This window comes from Panulirus ornatus, chromosome 17, assembly GCF_036320965.1.
Source record: "Panulirus ornatus isolate Po-2019 chromosome 17, ASM3632096v1, whole genome shotgun sequence".
Lineage (NCBI taxonomy): Eukaryota > Metazoa > Arthropoda > Malacostraca > Decapoda > Palinuridae > Panulirus > Panulirus ornatus.
Window position 1 is genome coordinate 46291949 of NC_092240.1, and position 20380 is coordinate 46312328.

Consider the following 20380-nt stretch of genomic DNA (forward strand, 5'->3'; position numbering starts at 1 on the left):
CATGTGACATGAGAAAGGTGGGGGGTGGGCAGATTAGAAAGGGTAGTGAATGGTGGGATGAAGAAGTAAAGTTGTTTGTGAAAGAAAAGAGAGGTGTTTGGATAATACTTACAAGGAAGGAGTGCAAATGACTGGGAGATGTATAAGAGAAAGTGGCAGGAGGTCAAGAGGAAGGTGCAAAGGTTGAAAAAGGGCAAATGAGAGTTGGGTGAGAGAGTATCATTAAACATTAGGGAGAACAAAAAAAATGTTTTGGAAGGAGGTAAATAACATGCGTAAGACAAGAGAACAAATGGGAACATCAGTGAAAGGGGGCAAGGAGGAAGTGATAACAGGTAGTGATGAAGTGAAGAGATGGAGTGAGTATTTTGAAGGTCTGTTGAATGTGTTTGATGATAGAGTGGCAGATGCAGGGTGTTTGGGTCGGTTTGGTGTGTGAAGTGAGAGGGTCAGGGAAAGTGCTTTGTTGATCAGAGAAGAGGCGGAAAAAGCCTTGTAGAAGATGAAATTTGGCAAGGGAAGTGGGTTTAGATGGAATTGCAGTTGAAATTATTAAGAAAGGGGGTGACCTATGTTGTTGATTGGTTTGTAAGGATATTCACTGTATGTATGGATCATGGTGAAGTGCCTTAGGATTGGCAGAATGCATGTATAGTGTCATTGTACAAAGGCAAAAGTGAGTGTTCAAACTACAGAGGCATTAGTTTGTTGAGGATTCTTGGAAAATTGTATATATATTATTTGTTTATTTTGCTTTGTCGCTGTCTCCCGCGTTAGCGAGGTAGCGCAAGGAAACAGATGAAAGAAATGGCCCAACCCACCCACATACACATGTATATACATAAACGTCCACACACGCAAATATACATACCTATACATCTCAACGTATACATATATATATATACACACACAGACATATATATACACATGTACATAATTCATACTGTCTGCCTTTATTTATTCCCATCGCCACCTCGCCACACATGGAATAACATCCCCCTCCTGTGTGCGAGGTAGTGCTAGGAAAAGACAACAAAGGCCCCATTCGTTCAAACTCAGTCTTTAGCTGTCATGTAATAATGCCCAAAACCACAGCTCCCTTTCCACATCCAGGCCCCACACAACTTTCCATGGTTTACCCCAGACGCTTCACATGCCCTGATTCAATCCATTGACAGCACGTTGACCCCGGTATACCACATCGATCCAATCCACTCTATTCCTTGCCCGCCTTTCACCCTCCTGCATATTCAGGCCCCGATCACTCAAAATTTTTTCACTTCATCTTTCCACCTCCAATTTGGTCTCCCACTTCTCCTAGTTCCCTCCACCTCTGACACATATATCCTCTTGGTCAATCTTTCCTCGCTCATTCTCTCCATGTGCCCAAACCATTTCAAAATACCCTCTTCTGCTCTCTCAACCACGCTCTTTTTATTTCCACACATCTCTCTTACCCTATTATTACTTACTCGATCAAACCACCTCACACCACATATTGTCCTCAAACATCTCATTTCCAGCACATCCACCCTCCTGTGCACAACTCTATCCATAGCCCATGCCTCGCAACCATACAACATTGTTGGAACCACTATTCCTTCAAACATACCCATTTTTGCTTTCGGAGATAATGTTCTCGACTTCCAAACATTCTTCAAGGCTCCCAGGATTTTCGCCCCTCCCCCACCCTATGATTCACTTCCACTTCCATGGTTCCATCCGCTGCCAGATCCACTCCCAGATATCTAAAACACTTTACTTCCTCCAGTTTTTCTCCATTCAAACTTACCTCCCAATTGACTTGACCCTCAACCCTACTGTACCTAATAACCTTGCTCTTATTCACATTTACTCTTAACTTTCTTCTTTCACATACTTTACCAAACTCAGTCACCAGCTTCTGCAGTTTCTCACATGAATCAGCCACCAGCGCTGTATCATCAGGGAACAACAACTGACTCACTTCCCAAGCTCTCTCATCCACAACAGACTGTATACTTGCCCCTCTTTCCAAAACTCTTGCATTCATCTCTGTAACAACCCCATCCATAAAGAAATTAAACAACCATGGAGACACCACACACCCCTGCCACAAACCTACATTCACTGAGAACCAATCACTTTCCTCTCTTCCTACACGTACACATGCCTTACATCCTCGATAAAAACTTTTCACTGCTTCTAACAACTTGCCTCCCACACCATATATTCTTAGTACCTTCCACAGAGCATCTCTATGAACTCTATCATATGCCTTCTCCAGATCTATAAATGCTACATACAAATCCATTTGATTTTCTAAGTATTTCTCACATACATTCTTCAAAGCAAACACCTGATCCACACATCCTCTACCACTTCTGAAACCACACTGCTCTTCCCCAATCTGATGCTCTGTACATGCCTTCACCCTCTCAATCAATACCCTCCCATATAATTTCCCAGGAATACTCAACAAACTTATACCTCTGTAATTTGAGCACTCACTCATATCCCCTTTGCCTTTGTACAATGGCACTATGCAAGCATTCCGCCAATCCTCAGGCACCTCATCATGAATCATACATACATTAAATAACCTTAACAACCAGTCAACAATACAGTCACCCCCTTTTTTAATAGATTCCACTGCAATACAATCCAAACCTGCTGCCTTGCCGGCTTTCATCTTCAGCAAAGCTTTTACTACCTCTTCTCTGTTTACCAAATCATTTTCCCTAACCCTCTCACTTTGCACACCACCTCGACCAAAACACCCTATATCTGCCACTCTATCATCAAACACATTCAACAAACCTTCAAAATACTCACTCCATCTCCTCACATCACCACTACTTGTATTGTATGGTTGGATATTGAATAAGAAGGTGAAGGCTTGTACAGAGCATCAGATTGGGGAAGAGCAGTGTGGTTTCAGAAGTGGTAGAGGATGTGTGGATCTGGTGTTTGCTTTGAAGAATGTGTGTGAGAAATACTTAGAAAAACAGATGGATATGTTTGCTTTGAAGAATGTGTGTGAGAAATACTTAGAAAAACAGATGGATATGTTTGCTTTGAAGATTGTGTGTGAGAAATACTTAGACAAACAGATGGATATGTGTGTAGAATTTATGGATCTGGAGAACGCATATGATAAAGTTGATAGAGATGCTTTGTAGAAGGCCTTAAGAATATATGGTGTGGGAAGTAAGATGATAGGGTTGATAGAGATGCTTTGTGGAAGGCCTTAAGAGTATATGGTGTGGGAGGTAAGCTGCTAGAAGCAGAGAAGTTTTTATCAAGGGTGTAAGGCATATTTACGAATTGGAAGAGAGGAGAGTGATTGGTTCTCAGTGAAGGTCAATCTGCAGTAGGAGTGTGTGATGTGGTTGTTTGATTTGCATATAGAAAGGGGTGGTTAGGGAGGTAAATGCAAGAGTTTTGCAGTCTGTTGAGGATAAGAGGGCTTGGGAAGCAAGTCAGTTGTTGTTCATCAATGATACAGCACTAATGGCTGATTCGAGTAAGACTCTGCAGACAAAGTTTTGAAAAGTGTGTGAAAGTTTAGAGTAAGTATGAATAAGAGCATCACTACCCCCGCTTCAGTGAGGTAGTGCCAGAAGAAACAGACAAAAAAGCCACATTTGTTCATACTCAGTCTCTAGCTGTCATGTGTAATGCACTGAAACCACAGTTCCCTATCCACCCACATCCAGGGGCCCCACAGACCTTTTCATGGTTTACCCCAGACACTTCACATGCCCTGGTTCAGTCCATGGACAGCGCCTTTACCCCAGTATACCACATCGTTCCAATTCATTCTGTTCCATGCACACCTCTCACCCTCCTGTATTGTTCAGGCCCAATCGCTCAAAACCTTTTTCACTCCATCCTTTCACCTCCAGTTTGGTCTCGCAGTTCTCCTTCTTCCCTCCACCTCTGACACATATATCCTCTGTCAATCTTTTCTCACTCATTCATTCCATATGTCCAAACCATTTTAACACACCCTTTTCTGCTCTCTCAACCACACACTTTATATTTCCACACATCTCTCTTACCCTTTCATTACTTACTCGATCATACCACCTCACATCACATATTGTCATCAAGATTTCATTTCCAACATATACACCCTCCTCCATACAACCCTATCTATAGCCCATGCTTCTCAACCATGTAACATTGTTGGAACTACTATTCCTTCAAACATACCTATTTTTGCTCTTCTAGACAAAGTTCTCTCCTTCCACACATTCCTCATCACTCCCAAAACCTCCGCTTCCTCTCCCACCCTGTGATTCACTTCCGCTTCCACGGTCCCATCTGCTGCTAAGAACTCTCCCAGATATCTAAAGCACTTCACTTCCTCCAATTTTTTTCCATTCAAACTTACAGCCCAGTTAACTTTTCCCTCAACCCTACTGAACCTAATAACCTTGCTCTTATTCACATTTACTTTCAACTTTCTTTCACAATCTTTTCCAAACTCAGACAACAACTGACTCACTTCCCAGGCCCTCTCATCCCCAACAGACTGCATGCTTGCCCCTCTCTCCAAAACTCTTGCTTTTACTTCCCTAACTACCCCATCGATAAACTAATTAAACAACCAGGGGGACATCACACACCCCTGCTGCAGACTGACATTCACTGGGAAAAGTCACTCTCCTCTCCTCCTACTCATACACATGACTTACATCCTTGGTAAAAACTTCAAATTCTAGCAACTTACCACCCACACCATATACAGGTACACCACCGATTTTCCGGCACTCTTGGTTCCAAAGCATTGCCTGATTAACAATTTTGTCGGACCAACCGTGGTCACATAATAATAGTTCAACACGCTTTTAACCCTCTAATTATTCATCTCCCATGTGTCTAAAGTATAACATGGACTGCAAGAAATTTAAATCAAACAAATATTAAATGTTTGAGCACCCTAAGATGGTAAGTCTGTCCTTAGATTGTTTGAATCCTGTGGAGGCTTCTTCGTCTTTTGTTGTTAGCATTTTCCTAGATGTGCATTGCCAGAATAATGCAGTTTTGTTTGCATTATGCACCTGCTCGAGACCAAGGTGGTTGTCAGCTATGAGTTTTGCAAATTCGTTCACATACTTAGCAGCTCCTTCACGGTTTGCTGACCACTTTTCTCCACACACTTTATTCATGGAAATTCCATGACGCTTCTTGAATCTGTGAAGCCATGCTTCATGATACTCATGCTCATGTAATTTAAGTTCTTTAAGGAACAACATAGCTTAGTCCATTATCATGCTACCTGACAAGTCCACTCCATCACTCCAACGCTGTTGAAACCATTCCATCATCACTCAATCGTGCTCAGTACTCTTATTTTTCATAGTTTTTCTAATTTTCATTTCTTTCTTGGAATCGCTGTCTGCACAGAATTTCAATATTTTCTCCCTTTACCTTTTTATATCATAAAGAGTTGATGAACTAATACTGTAGATGTCACACAGCTTACGCACAGAAACACCACGGTCCATTTTTTCAACAGTTCTACTTTATCTTGGATCGATATGGACTGGTGTTTACGTTTGACACCACAGCTTACCATCTCATATGTCTTAGAAGCCATAGCTAGGATTGAAGTTAAGCAAAATAAGCTAAGAATCTCACAGAATTGCAGTATCACGACCAACAAGTACAGTGTAAAGAATGTAAGTAAGCGTGCCCTACACACAACGCCATCTGTGGCCGCCCAGTAAACTAGTCTGGTGGCCGCAGTAATTTCAAATTCCCTCATGTAATTTTGTATGGACTAAAGGAGGTGTTGAACCATCAGTTGCCGGAAATTCGATGGTGTACCTGTACTCTTAAAACCTCCCACAAAGCATTTCGATCAACCCTATCATATACTTTCTCTAGATCCTTAAGTGTTGCATACATATCCATCCTCTACCACTTCTGAAACCACACTGCTCTTCCCCATGCTGATGGTCTGTACATCCCTTCACCCTCTCAATTAATGCCCTCCCATATAATTTCCCAGGAATACTCAACAAACTTATGCCTCTGTAGTTTGAATACTCACTCTCATCCCCTTTGCCTTTGTACAATGGCACTATGCATGTATTCCACCAATCCTCAGGCACCTCACTCTGATCCATACATGTACTGAATATCCTTGCCAACCAATCAGCAATGCAGCCACTCCCTTTTTTAATGAATTCTGGTGCAACACAATCAGACTTGCCTTCTTGGTGGATTTCACCTTCTGCAAAGTTTTCACTACCTCTTCTCTCTTTACCAAACCATTTTCCTGACCCTCTCACTTTGCACACAGCCCCAACCAAAATACCCTATATCTGCCACTCTGTCATCAAACACATTCAACAAACCTTCAAAGGACTCACTCCATCTCTTCACATCATCACTACTTGTTATTACCTTCCCACTTGCCCCCTTTACCGATGTTCCCTTTTGTTCTCTTGTCTTACGCATGTTATGTACCTCCTTCCAAAACATCTTTTTATTCACTCTAAAATTTAATGATACACTCACCCCAACTCTCACTTGCCCTCTCTTTCAACCTTTGAACCTTTCTTGACCTAGGGATAGGGGAGAAGGAATACTTTCTATGCATTCCTTGCACATCGTAGAAGGCAACTAAAGGGGGCGGGAGTGGGGGGCTGGAAACCCTCCCCTCCTTGTATTTCAGTTTGTAAAAAGGGAAGGAGAAGAGGAAGTCAAGCAGGGAGTGCTCATCCTCCTCGAAGGCTCAGATTGGGGTGTCTAAATGTGTGTGGATGTAACCAAGATGAGAAGACAGGAGAGTTAGGTAGTATGTTTGAGGAAAGAAACCTGGATGTTCTGGCTCTGAGTGAAATGAAGCTCAAGGGTAAAGGGGAAGAGTGGTTTGGAAAAAGTCTTGGAAGTAAAGTCAGGGGTGGGTGAGAGGACTAGAGTTAAGGAGTAGCACTATGCCAGAAGCAGTTGTGGGGGTATGTGATAGAGTGTAAGGAAATAAATTCTTGATGTGGGTAAAACTGAAAGTGGATGGAGAGAGATGGATGATTATTGGTGCTTATGCACCTGGTCATGAGAAGAAAGATCATGAGAGACAAGTGTTTTGGGAGCAGCTGAGTAAGTGTGTCAGCAGCTTTGATGCCCCAGACCGGGTTTTATTGATGGATGATTCGAATGCAAAGGTGAGTAATGTGGCAGTTAAGGGTGTAATTGGTGTACATGGGGTTTTCAATGTTGTAAATGGAAATGGTGAAGAACTAGTGGATTTGTGTGCTGAAAAAAGACTGGTGATTGGGAATACCTTGTTTTAAAAGAGAGATATACATAAGTATATGTATATGAGTAGGAGAGATGGTTAAAGGGCACTATTGGATTATGTGTCAATTGATAGGCATGTAAAAGAGAGACTTTTGGATGGACATGTGCTGAGAGGGGTAGCTGGAGGGATGTCTGATCACGATCTTGTAGAGGCGAAGGGGGGAAGATTTGTAGAGGTTTTCAAAAAAGATACAATGTTGGGGTGAAGAGAGTCTTAAGAGTAAGTGAGCTTGGAAAGGAGATTTGCATGAGATTTCCAGGAGAGACTGAGTGTAGAATTGCAAAAGGTGAGAGCAAATGGCATGAGGGGAGTGGTGAGGAATGGGATGTATTTAGGGGGGCAGTGATGGCTTGTGCAAAAGATACATGTGGCATGGGAAAGGTGGGAGATGGGCAGATTAGAAAGGGTAGTTATAAAAGAAAGCGGCAGGAGGTCAAGAGAAGGGTGCAAGGGTTGTAAAGAGGACAAATTTTTGGGAGATTAAAAGCATGTTTTGGAAGGAGGTAAATAATGTGCGCAAGACAAGAGAACAAATGGAAACATCGGTGAAGGGGGCAAGTGGGGAAGTAATAACAGATAGTGATGAAGTGAGTATTTTAGAGGGCTGTTGAATATGTATGATGAAAGAGTGCAGATATAGAGTGTTTTGGTTGGTATGGAGTGCAAAGTGAAAGGTTCAGGTCAAATGGTTTGCTGAAGAGAGAAGGGGCAGTGAAAGCTTTGCGGAAGATGAAATCCGGCAAGATGGCGGGTTTGGATGGTATTGCAGTGGAATGTATTAAAAAAGGGGGTGACTGTGTTGTTGATTGGTTGGTAAGGATGATTAATGCAGTAAGGACCATGGTGAAGTGCCTGAGGATTAGTGGAATGCATGCATAGTGCCATTGTACTAAGGCAAAGGGGATAAAGGTGAGTGTTCAAATTTCAGTGGTATAATTTTGTTGATTACTCCTCGGAAATTACATGGAGGGTATTGATTGAAAGGGTGAAAGCAAATACAGAGCATCAGATTGGGGAAGAGCATTGTGGTTTCAGAAGTGGTAGAGGATGTGTGGATCAGGGGTTTGTTTTGAAGAATGTGTGTGAGAAATACTTAGAAAAACAGATGGATTTATATGTAGCATTTATGGATCTGGAGAAGGTGTATGATAGGGTTGATAGAGCTGCTTTTTTTGGAAGGTTTTAGAGTATATGGTGTTGGGAGGTCAGTTGTTAGAAGCAGTGAAAAGTTTTTACCAAGGATGTAAAGCATGTGTGTGAGTAGGAGTAGAGGAGAGTGATTGGTTCCCAGTGAATGTCAGTTTGCAGCATGTGTGTGTGATATCCCCATGGTTTAATTGTTTATGGATGTGGTGGTTAGGGAGGTAAATGCATGAGTTTTGGAAAGAGGGGTGAGTATGCAGTCTGTTGGGGATGAGAGGGCCTGGGAAGTGTCAGTTGTTGTTCGCTGATAATACAACTCCAGTGGCTGATTCAAGAAAGAAGCTGCAGAAATTGGTGACCGAGTTTGGAAAAGTGTGTGAAAGAGAAAGTTGAGAGTAAATGTGAATAAGAGCAAGGTTATTAGGTTTAGTAGGGTTGAAGGACAAGTTAACTGTACTGTAAGTTTGATTAGAGAAAAATTGGATGAAGTGAAGTGTTTTAGATATCTGGGGGCAGACTTAGCAGCAAATGGAGCCATGTAAGTGGAAGTGAGTCACAGGGTGGGGAGGGGGTAAAGGTTCTGGGAGCGATGAAGTGTGTGTGGAAGGAGAGAACATTATCTCTGAGAGCAAAAATTGGTATGTTTAAAGGAATAGTAGTTCCAATAATATTATGTTGTGCGGAGGAGGGTGGATGTATTGGAAATGAAATGTTTGAGGACAACATGTGGTGTGAGGTGGTTTGATTAAGTAATGAAAGGGTAAGAGAGATGTGTGGAATTAAAAAGAGTGTGGTTGAAAGGGTAGAAGAGGGTGTGTTGAAATGGTTTAGGCATATAAAGAGAGTGAGTGAGGAGAGATTGACAGAGGGTGGAGTGAAACAGATTTTGAGCAATTGGGGCCTGAACATACAGGACTGTGAGAGGCTTGCAAAGAATAGAGTGAACTGGAACTATGTGGTATACCAGGGTCGACTTGCTGTCAATGGACTGAAGTAGGGCATGTGAAACGTCTGGGGAAAACCATGGTAAGGTCTGTGAAGCCTGGATGTGGATAGGGAGCACAGGTTTTGGTGCATAACACATTACAGCTAAAGACTAAGTATGAACGAACGTAGCTTTTTTTATGCTTTCCTGGCACCTCCTTGCTGAAGCAGGGGGTAGTGATGCCATTTTCTGTGGGGTGGGGTAGCACCAGGAATGGATGAAGGCAACCAAGTATGAGTATATACATGTCTATATATAGGTATGTCTTTGTATGTATATGGGTGTTTATATATATATATATATATATATATATATATATATATGATTTTTTTTTTTTTTGCTGTCTCCTGCGTTTGCGAGGAAGCGCAAGGAAACAGACGAAAGAAAAGGCCCAACCCACCCCCATACACATGTATATACATATGTCCACACACGCAAATATACATACCTACACAGCTTTCCATGGTTTACCCCAGACGCTTCACATGCCCTGATTCAATCCACTGACAGCACGTCAACCCCGGTATACCACATTGATCCAATTCACTCCATTCCTTGCCCTCCTTTCACCCTCCTGCATGTTCAGGCCCCGATCACACAAAATCGTTTTCACTCCATCTTTCCACCTCCAATTTGGTCTCCCACTTCTCGTTCCCTCCACCTCCGACACATATATCCTCTTGGTCAATCTTTCCTCACTCATTCTCTCCATGTGCCCAAACCATTTCAAAACACCCTCTTCTGCTCTCTCAACCATGCTCTTTTTATTTCCACACGTCTCTCTTACCCTTATGTTACTTACTCGATCAAACCACCTCACACCACACATTGTCCTCAAACATCTCATTTCCAGCACATCCATCCTCCTGCACACAACTCTATCCATAGCCCACGCCTCGCAACCATACAACATTGTTGGAACCACTATTCCTTCAAACATACCCATTTTTGCTTTCCGAGATAATGATCTCGACTTCCACACATTCTTCAAGGCTCCCAGGATTTTCGCCCCCTCCCCCACCCTATGATCCACTTCCGCTTCCATGGTTCCATCCGCTGCCAGATCCACTCCCAGATATCTAAAACACTTTACTTCCTCCAGTTTTTCTCCATTCAAACTTACCTCCCAGTTGACTTGACCCTCAACCCTACTGTACCTAATAACCTTGCTCTTATTCACATTTACTCTTAACTTTCTTCTTTCACACACTTTACCAAACTCAGTCACCAGCTTCTGCAGTTTCTCACATGAATCAGCCACCAGCGCTGTATCATCAGCGAACAACAACTGACTCACTTCCCAAGCTCTCTCATCCCCAACAGACTTCATACTTGCCCCTCTTTCCAAAACTCTTGCATTCACCTCCCTAACAACCCCATCCATAAACAAATTAAACAACCATGGAGACATCACACACCCCTGCCGCAAACCTACATTCACTGAGAACCAATCACTTTCCTCTCTTCCTACACGTACACGTGCCTTACATCCTCGATAAAAACTTTTCACTGCTTCTAACAACTTGCCTCCCACACCATATATTCTTAATACCTTCCACAGAGCATCTCTATCAACTCTTATCATATGCCTTCTCCAGATCCATAAATGCTACATATAAATCCATTTGCTTTTCTAAGTATTTCTCACATACATTCTTCAAAGCAAACACCTGATCCACACATCCTCTACCACTTCTGAAACCACACTGCTCTTCCCCAATCTGATGCTCTATACATGCCTTCACCCTCTCAATCAATACCCTCCCATATAATTTACCAGGAATACTCAACAAACTTATACCTCTGTAATTTGAGCACTCACTCTTATCCCCTTTGCCTTTGTACAATGGCGCTATGCACGCATTCCGCCAATCCTCAGGCACCTCACCATGAGTCATACATACATTAAATAACCTTACCAACCAGTCAATAATACAGTCACCCCCCTTTTTTAATAAATTCCACTGCAATACCATCCAAACCTGCTGCCTTGCCGGCTTTCATCTTCCGCAAGGCTTTCACTACCTCTTCTCTGTTTACCAAATCATTTTCCCTAACCCTCTCACTTTGCACACCACCTCGACCAAAACACCCTATATCTGCCACACTATCATGAAACACACACATAAACGCGGGAGACAGCGACAAAGTATAAAAAAAAAAAAAAAAAAAATATATATATATATATATATATATATATATATATATATATATATATATATATATATATATATATATATATATATATATCGCCCCTGGGGATAGGGAAGAAAGAATACTTCCCACGCATTCCTCATGTGTTGTAGGAGGCAACTACAGGGGACGGGAGCGGGGAGGGGGGCTAGAAACCCTCCCCTCCTTGTATTTTAACATTCTAAAAGGGGAAACAGAAGAAGGAGTCACACGGGGAGTGCTTATCCTCCTCGAAGGCTCAGAATGGGGTGTCTAAATGTTTGTGGATATAACCAAGATGAGAAAAAAGGAGAGATAGGTAGTATGTTTGAGGAAAGGAACGTGGATGTTTTGGCTCTGAGTGAAACGAAGCTCAAGGGTAAAGGGGAAGAGTGGTTTAGGAATGTTTTAGGAGTAAAGTCAGGGGTTGGTGAGACGACAAGAGCAGGGGAAGGAGTGCCACTACTGAAACAGGAGTGGTGGGAGTGTGTGATAGAGTGTAAGAGTGTAAACTCTAGGTTGATATGGGTAAAAATGAGAGTGGAAGAGAGATAGGTGATTATTGGTGCATATGCACCTGGGCATGAGAAGAAAGATCATGAGAGGCAAGTGTTTTGGGAGCAGCTGAATGAGTGTGTTAGTGGTTTTGATGCTCGACACTGGGTTATATTGATGGGTGATTTGAATGCAAAGGTGAGTCATGTGGCAGTTGAGGGAATAATTGGTATCCATGGGGTGTTCAGTGTTGTAAATGGAATTGGTGAATAGCTTGTAGATATGTGTGCTGAAAAAGGACTGGTGATCGAGAATACCTGGTTTAAAAAGCGAGATATACAAAAGTATACATATGTAAGTAGGAGAGATGGCCAGAGAGCGTTATTGGATAACGTGTTAATTGATAGGCGTGCGAAAGAGATACTTTTCGATGTCAATGTGCTGAGAGGTGCAACTGTTGGGATGTCTGATCATTATCTTGTGGAGGCAAAGGTGAAGATTTGTAGAGGTTTTCAGAAAAGAAGAGAGAATGTTGGGGTGAAGAGAGTGGTGAGAGTAAGTGAGCTTGGGAAGGAGACGTGTGCTAAAGTACCAGGAGAGAATGAGTGGAGAATGGAAAAAGGTGAAAGCAAAGGACGTAAGGTGAGTGGGAGAGGAATGGAATATATTTAGAGAAGCAGTGATGGCTTGCGCAAAAGATGCTTGTGGCATGAGAAGCGTGGAAGGTGGGCAGATAAGAAAGTGTAGTGAGTGGTGGGATGAAGTAAGATTATTAGTGAAAGAGAAGAGAAAGGCATTTGGATGAGATTTGCTGGGAAATAATGCAAATGAGTGGGAGATGTATAAAAGAAAGAGGCAGGAGGTCAGGAGAAAGGTGCAAGAGGTGAAAAAGAGGGCAAATGAGAGTTGGGGTGAGAGAGTATCATTAAATTTTAGGAAGAATATGAAGATGTTTTGGAAGGAGGTAAATAAAGTGCGCAAGACAAGAGAACAAAAGGGAACATCAGTGAAGGGGGCTAATGGGGAGGTGATAACAAGTAGTGGTGATGTGAGAAGGAGATGGAGTGAGTATTTTGAAGGTTTGTTGAATGTGTTTGATGATAGAGTGGCAGATATAGGGTGTTTTGTTCGAGGTGGTGTGCAAAGTAAGAGGGTTAGGGAAAATGATTTGGTAAACGGAGAAAGGTAGTAAAAGCTTTGCGGAAGATGAAAGCCTGCAAGGCAGCGGGTTTGGATGGTATTGCAGTGGAATTTACTAAAAAAGGGGTGACTGTATTGTTGACTGGTTGGTAAGGTTATTTAATGTATGTATGACTCATGGTGAGGTACCTGAGGATTGGCAGAATGCTTGCATAGCGCCATTCTACAAAGGCAAAGGGGATAAAAGTGAGTGCTCAAATTACAGAGGTATAAGTTTGTTGAGTATTCCTGGTAAATTATATGGGAGGGTATTGATTGAGAGGGTGAAGGCATGTACAGAGCATCAGCCTGGGGAAGAGCAGTGTGGTTTCAGAAGTGGTAGAGGATGTGTGGATCAGGTGTTTGCTTTGAAGAATGTATGTGAGAAATACTTAGAAAAGCAAATAGATTTGTATGTAGCATTTCTGGATCTGGAGAAGGCTTATGATAGAGTTGATAGAGATGCTCTTTGGAAGGTATTAAGAATATATGGTGTTGGAGGCAAGTTGTTAGAAGCAGTGAAAAGTTTTTATCAAGGATGTAAGGTATGTGTACGTGTAGGAAGAGAGGAAAGTGATTGGTTCTCAGTGAATGTAGGTTTGCGGCAGGGGTGTGTGATGTCTCCATGGTTGTTTAATTTGTTTATGGATGGGGTTGTTAGGGAGGTGAATGGAAGAGTTTTCGAAAGAGGGGCAAGTATGCAGTCTGTTGTGGATGAGAGAGCTTGGGAAGTGAGTCAGTTGTTGTCCGCTGATGATACAGCGTTGGTGGCTGATTCGTGTGAGAAACTGCAGAAGCTGGTGACTGAGTTTGGTAAAGTGTGTGAAAGAAGAAAGTTAAGAGTAAATGTGAATAAGAGCAAGGTTATTAGGTACAGTAGGGTTGAGGGACAAGTCAATTGGAGGTAAATTTGAATGGAGAAAAACTGGAGGAAGTGAAGTGTTTTAGATATCTGGGAGTGGATTTGGCAGATGGAACCATAGAAGCGGAAGTGAATAATTGGATGGAGTAGGGGGCGAAAATCCTGGGAGCGTTGAAGAATGTCTGGAAGTCGAAAACACTATCTCGGAAAGCAAAAATGGGTATGTTTGAAGGAATAGTGGCTCCAACAGTGTTATATGGCTGCGAGGCATGGGCTATAGACGGAGTTGTGCAGAGGAGGGTATATTTGCTGGAAATGAGATGTGTGAGGACTATATGTGGAGTGAGGTGGTTTGATCGAGTAAGTAGTAATAGGATAAGAGAGATGTGTGGTAATAAAAAGAGTGTGGTTGAGAGAACAGAAGAGGGTGTTTTGAAATGGTTTGGTCACATGGAGAGAATGAGTGAGGAAAGATTGACCAACAGGATATATGTGTCAGAGGTGGAGGGAACGAGGAGGAGTGGGAGACCAAATTGGAGGTAGAAAGATGGAGTGAAAAAGATTTTGAGTGATCAGGGCCTGAACGTGCAGGAGGGAGAAAGGCGGGCAAGGAATAGAGTGAATTGGAACGATGTGATATACCAGGTTCGACGTGCTGTTAATGGATTGAACCAGGGCATGTGAAGCGTCTGGGGTAAACCATGGAAAGTTCTGTGGGGCCTGGATGTGGAAAGGGAGCTGTGGTTTCAGTGCATTATACATGACAGCTAGAGACTAAGTGTGAATGAATGTGGCCTTTGTTGTCATTTCCTAGCGCTACCTCGCGCACATGCAGGGGGAGGGGTTGTTATTTCATATGTGGCGGGGTGGCGATGGGAAAACACTTGCCTCTCCTTATCCTTCTTCTCATGCCCAGGTGCATATGCACCAATAATCACCTATCTCTCTTCCACTTTCATTTTTAGCCATATCAACCTAGAGTTTACATTCTTACACTCTATCACATACTCCCACCACTCCTGTTTCAGTCGTGCTACTCCTTCCCTTGCTCTTGTCCTCTCACTAACCCCTGAATTTACTTGCAAGACACCACCAAACCACTCTTCCCCTTTACCCTTGAGCTTCGTTTCACTCAGAGCCAAAACATCCAGGTTCCTTTCCTCAAACATACTACCTATCTCTCCTTTATTTTCATCTTGGTTACATCCACACACATTTAGACACCCCAATCTGAGCCTTCGAGGAGGATGAGTACTCCCCGCGTGACTCCTTCTTCTGTTTCCCCTTTTAGAAAGTTAAATTACAAGGAGGGGAGGGTTTCTAGCCCCCCGCTCCTGTCCCCTTTAGTCGCCTTATACGACACGTGAGGAATGCACGGGAAGTATCCTTTCTCCCCCATCTCCAGGGATATATATATATATATATATATATATATATATATATATATATATATATATATATATATATATATATATATAGTGGAGGCGAAGGTGAAGATTTGTAGGGGTTTTCAGAAAAGAAGAGAGAATGTTGGTGTGAAGAGAGTGGTGGGAGTAAGTGAGCTTGGGAAGGAGACTTGTGTGTGGAAGTACCAGGAGAGACTGAGTACAGAACGGAAAGAGGTGAGAACTAAGGAGGTAAGGGGAATGGGGGAGGAATGGGATGTATTTAGGGAAGCATTGATGGCTTGCGCAAAAGATGCTTGTGGCATGAGAAGTGTGGGAGTTGGGTTGATTAGAAAGGGTAGTGAGTGGTGGGATGAAGAAGTAAGATTATTAGTGAAAGAGAAGAGAGAGGCATTTGGACGACTTTTGCAGGGGAAAAATGCAAGAGAGTGGGAGATGTATAAAAGAAAGAGGCAGGAGGTCAAGAGAAAGGTGCAAGAGGTGAAAAAGAGGGCAAATGAGAGTTGGGGTGAGAGAGTATCATTAAATTTTAGGGAGAATAAAAGATGTTCTGGAAGGAGGTAAATAAAGTGCGTAAGACAAGGGAGCAAATGGGAACTTCAGTTAAGGGGGCTAATAGGGAGGTGATAACAAGTAGTGGTGATGTGAGAAGATGGAGTGAGTATTTTGAAGGTTTGTTGAATGTGTTTGATGATAGAGTGGCAGATATAGGGTGTTTTGGTCGAGGTGGTGTGCAAAGTGAGAGGGTTAGGGAAAATGATTTGGTAAACAGAGAAAGGTAGTAAAAGCTTTGCAGAAGATGAAAGCCGGCAAGGCAGCAGGTTTGGATTGTATTGCAGTGGAATCTATTAAAAAAAGGGGGTGACTGTATTGTTGACTGGTTGGTAAGGTTATTTAATGTATGTATGATTCATGGTGAGGTGCCTGAGGATTGGCGGAATGTATGCATAGTGCTATTGTACAAAGGCAAAGGGGATAAGAGTGAGTGCTCAAATTACAGAGGTATAAGTTTGTTGAGTATTCCTGGTAGATTATATGGGAGGGTATTGAGTGAGAGGGTGAAGGCATGTACAGAGCATCAGATTGGGGAAGAGCAGTGTGGTTTCAGAAGTTTGCCTTGAAGAATGTATGTGAGAAATACTTAAAAAAGCAAATGGATTTGTATGTAGCATTTATGGATCTGGAGAAGGCATATGATACAGTTGATAGAGATGCTCTGTGGAAGGTATTAAGAATATATGGTGTTGGAGACAAGTTGTTAGAAGCAGTGAAAAGTTTTTATCGAGGATGTGAGGCGTGTACGTGTAGGAAGAGAGGAAAGTGATTGGTTCTCAGTGAATGTCGGTTTGCGGCAGGGGTGTGTGATGTCTCCATGGTTGTTAAATTTGTTTATGGATAGGGTTGTTAGGGAGGTAAATGCAAGAGTTTTGGAAAGAGAGGCAAGTATGCAGTCTGTTGTGGATGAGAGAACTTGGGAAGTGAGTCAGTTGTTGTTCGCTGATGATACAGCGCTGGTGGCTGATTCATGTGAGAAACTGCAGAAGCTGGTGACTGAGTTTGGTAAAGTGTGTGAAAAAAGAAAGCTGAGAGTAAATGTGAATTAGGTATTAGGTACAGTAGGGTTGAGGGTCAAGTCAATTGGGAGGTAAGTTTGAATGGAGAAAAACTGGAGGAAGTAAAGTGTTTTAGATATCTGGGAGTGGATCTGGCAGCGGATGGAACAATGGAAGTGGAAGTGAATCATAGGGTGGGGGAGGAGGCGAACATTCTGGGAGCCTAGAAGAATGTTTGGAAGTCGAGAACGTTATCTCGGAAAGCAAAAATGGGTATGTTTGAAGGAATAGTGGTTCCAACAATGTTGTATGGTTGCGAGGCGTGGGCTATTGATAGGGTTGTGGGCAGGAGGGTGGATGTGCTGGAAATGAGATGTTTGAGGACAGTATGTGGTGTGAAGTGGTTTGATCGAGTAAGTAATGTAAGGGTAGGAGAGATGTGTGGAAATAAAAAGAGTGTGGTTGAGAGAGCAGAAGAGGGTGTTTTGAAATGGTTTGGTCACATGGAGAGAATGAGTGAGGAAAGATTGACCAAGAGGATATATGTGTCGGAGGTGGAGGGAACGAGGAGAAGTGGGAGACCAAATTGGAGGTGGAAAGATGGAGTGAAAAAGATTTTGAGTGATCGGGGCCTAAACATGCAGGAGGGTGTAAGGCGTGCAAGGAATAGGGTGAATTGGAACGATGTGGTATACCGGGGTCGACGTGGTCAATGGATTGAACCAGGGCATGTGAAGCGTCTGGGGTAAACCATGGAGAGTTCTGTGGGGTATGGATGTGGAAAGTGAGCTGTGGTTTCGGTGCATTATTACATGACAGCTAGAGACTGAGTGTGAACGAATGGGGCCTCTGTTGTCTTTTTCTAGAGCTACCCCGGACACATGAGTGGGGAGGGGGTTGTTATTCCATGTGTGGTGAGGTGGCGATGGGAATAAATAAAGGCAGGCAGTATGAATTATGTACATGTGTATATATGTTTATGTCTGTGTGTGTATATATATGTGTACATTGAGATGTATAGGTATGTATATTTGCGTGTGTGGACGTGTATGTATATACATGTGTATGTGGGTGGGTTGGGCCATTCTTTCGTCTGTTTCCTTGCGCTACCTCGCTAACGCGGGAGACAGCGACAAAGCAAAATAACATATAATATAATATATATATATATATATATATATATATATATATATATATATATATATATATATATATCATTTTTATATTATTATACTTAGTCGCCATCTCCCGCATTAGCGAGTTAGCGCAAGGAAGCAGACGAATATACATATACACACATGTACATATTCGTACATTCTACCTTCATCCATTCTCGTCACCACCCTGCCACACATGAAATGGCACCCCCCTTCCCCGTGTGCGTGCGAGGTAACGTTAGGAAAAGACAAAGGCCATTTTCGTTCACACTCAGTCTCTAGCTGTCATGTGTAATACACCGAAACCACAGCTCCTTTTCCACATCAAGGCCCCACAAAACTTCCCAAACGCTTCACATTCCCTGGTTCAATCCAGTGACAGCACGTCGAACCCGGTGTACCACATCGTTCCAGTTCATTGTATTCCTTGCACGCCTTTTAACCTCCTGTATGTTCCGGCCCCAATTGCTCTAAATCTTTTTCACTCCATCCTTTCACTTCCAAATTGGTCCCCCATTTCTCGTTCCCTCCATCTCTAACACATGTATCCTCTTTGTCAATCTTTTTTTTCTCACTCATTCTCTCCATGTTACCAAAGCATTTTAATACACCTTCTTCTTCTCTCTCAACCACACTCTTTTATAACCACATATCTCTCTTACCTTTTCATTACTTGATTAAACCACCTCACCACATATTGTTCTCAAACAGTTAATTTCCAACACATCCACCCTCCTCCGCACAACTCTTATCTATATCTCACGCCTCACAACCGTATAACATTGTTGGAACCACTATTCCTTCAAACATACCCATTTTTGTTCTCCAAGATAACGTTCTCGCCTTCTAAATTCTTCAAGGCCTCCAGAACTTTCGCCCCCTCCCCCGCCCAGTGACTCGCTTCCGCTTCCATGGTTCCATCCGTTGCTAAATCCACTCCCAGATATCTAAAACATTTAACTTCCTCCAGTTTCTCTCCATTCTCCCCTATCCCTGGGGATAGAGGAGAAAGAATACTTGCCACGTATTCCTGCGTGTCGTAGAAGACGACTAAAAGGGGAGGGAGCGGGGGGCTGGAAATCCTCCCCGCTTGTTTTTTAGTTTTCCAAAAGAAGGAACACAGAAGGGTGCCAAGGGAGGATATTTTCTCAAAGGCTCAGTCCTCTGTTCTTAACACTACTTCGCTAATGGTGAATAGTATATATATATATATATATATATATATATATATATATATATATATATATATATATATATATATATTGTTACGAACGCAATACGTATTCTGGAAAGGTCGCCAGTAACATATATGTTACAAATACTATAGTGGTCCTTGTCTTAGCAAGGACGTTAGATTTGTAACGTTACACAACACAAGATAACACTATCTGAACGTTATGGGATTAAAACAAACACAAGAAATAAGAATACAAGATGACAAGCAGATTGATCGGGTACAAACACTTTCGTTAACACTTGACATTCAATATTTCACATTCTACATCCTATGTAAGATTTCAAACCAGGAGATCTCTTTACTTTATGACAAGTTGACTCTACAAGCATGACACAAGACATTAGTTGGGCAAAGCTAAACCTGACGTGACACAGTAAACATCTTACGAACTAGGGCAGCGGTGGCTACGGGGCTTGGGACTGCTGAAGGAATCGACTCCCAGACGATCGTCTGAGCCTTTTAACTGAACGACCAGCAAGGCAGGAACAGCTAGCCACGCCTTGTCCCGCCACCTATGGCTACGACAGGTCGGAATGACCACAATTGCCCTTGATAGGTCAAAAGACTGATTGTCACGCCCTCATCCAAACGTGATTGGCTGGAGGAGGCCTAAGGTCCGGCCCTCATCTTGCGTGAGTTCAAACTCCTTTGTTCCCTTCTTCACGACAGCAGCGAACGTACGGGATGACATACCCAGCAGCTGGCCCCCACGACTTGACCTGACGCCACCGATAAGGGTTCGGGTGCTGGAGGACTGGTCAACATCTCCTTCAAAACAGGATTATTAAGACAAATAACTCGGTCAGGGAAGTGAGGTCCGAGTCGATAGCAACAACACCCTACATAAAGGCACACCATACACAAAGACACACCATACATATATACATATGCACT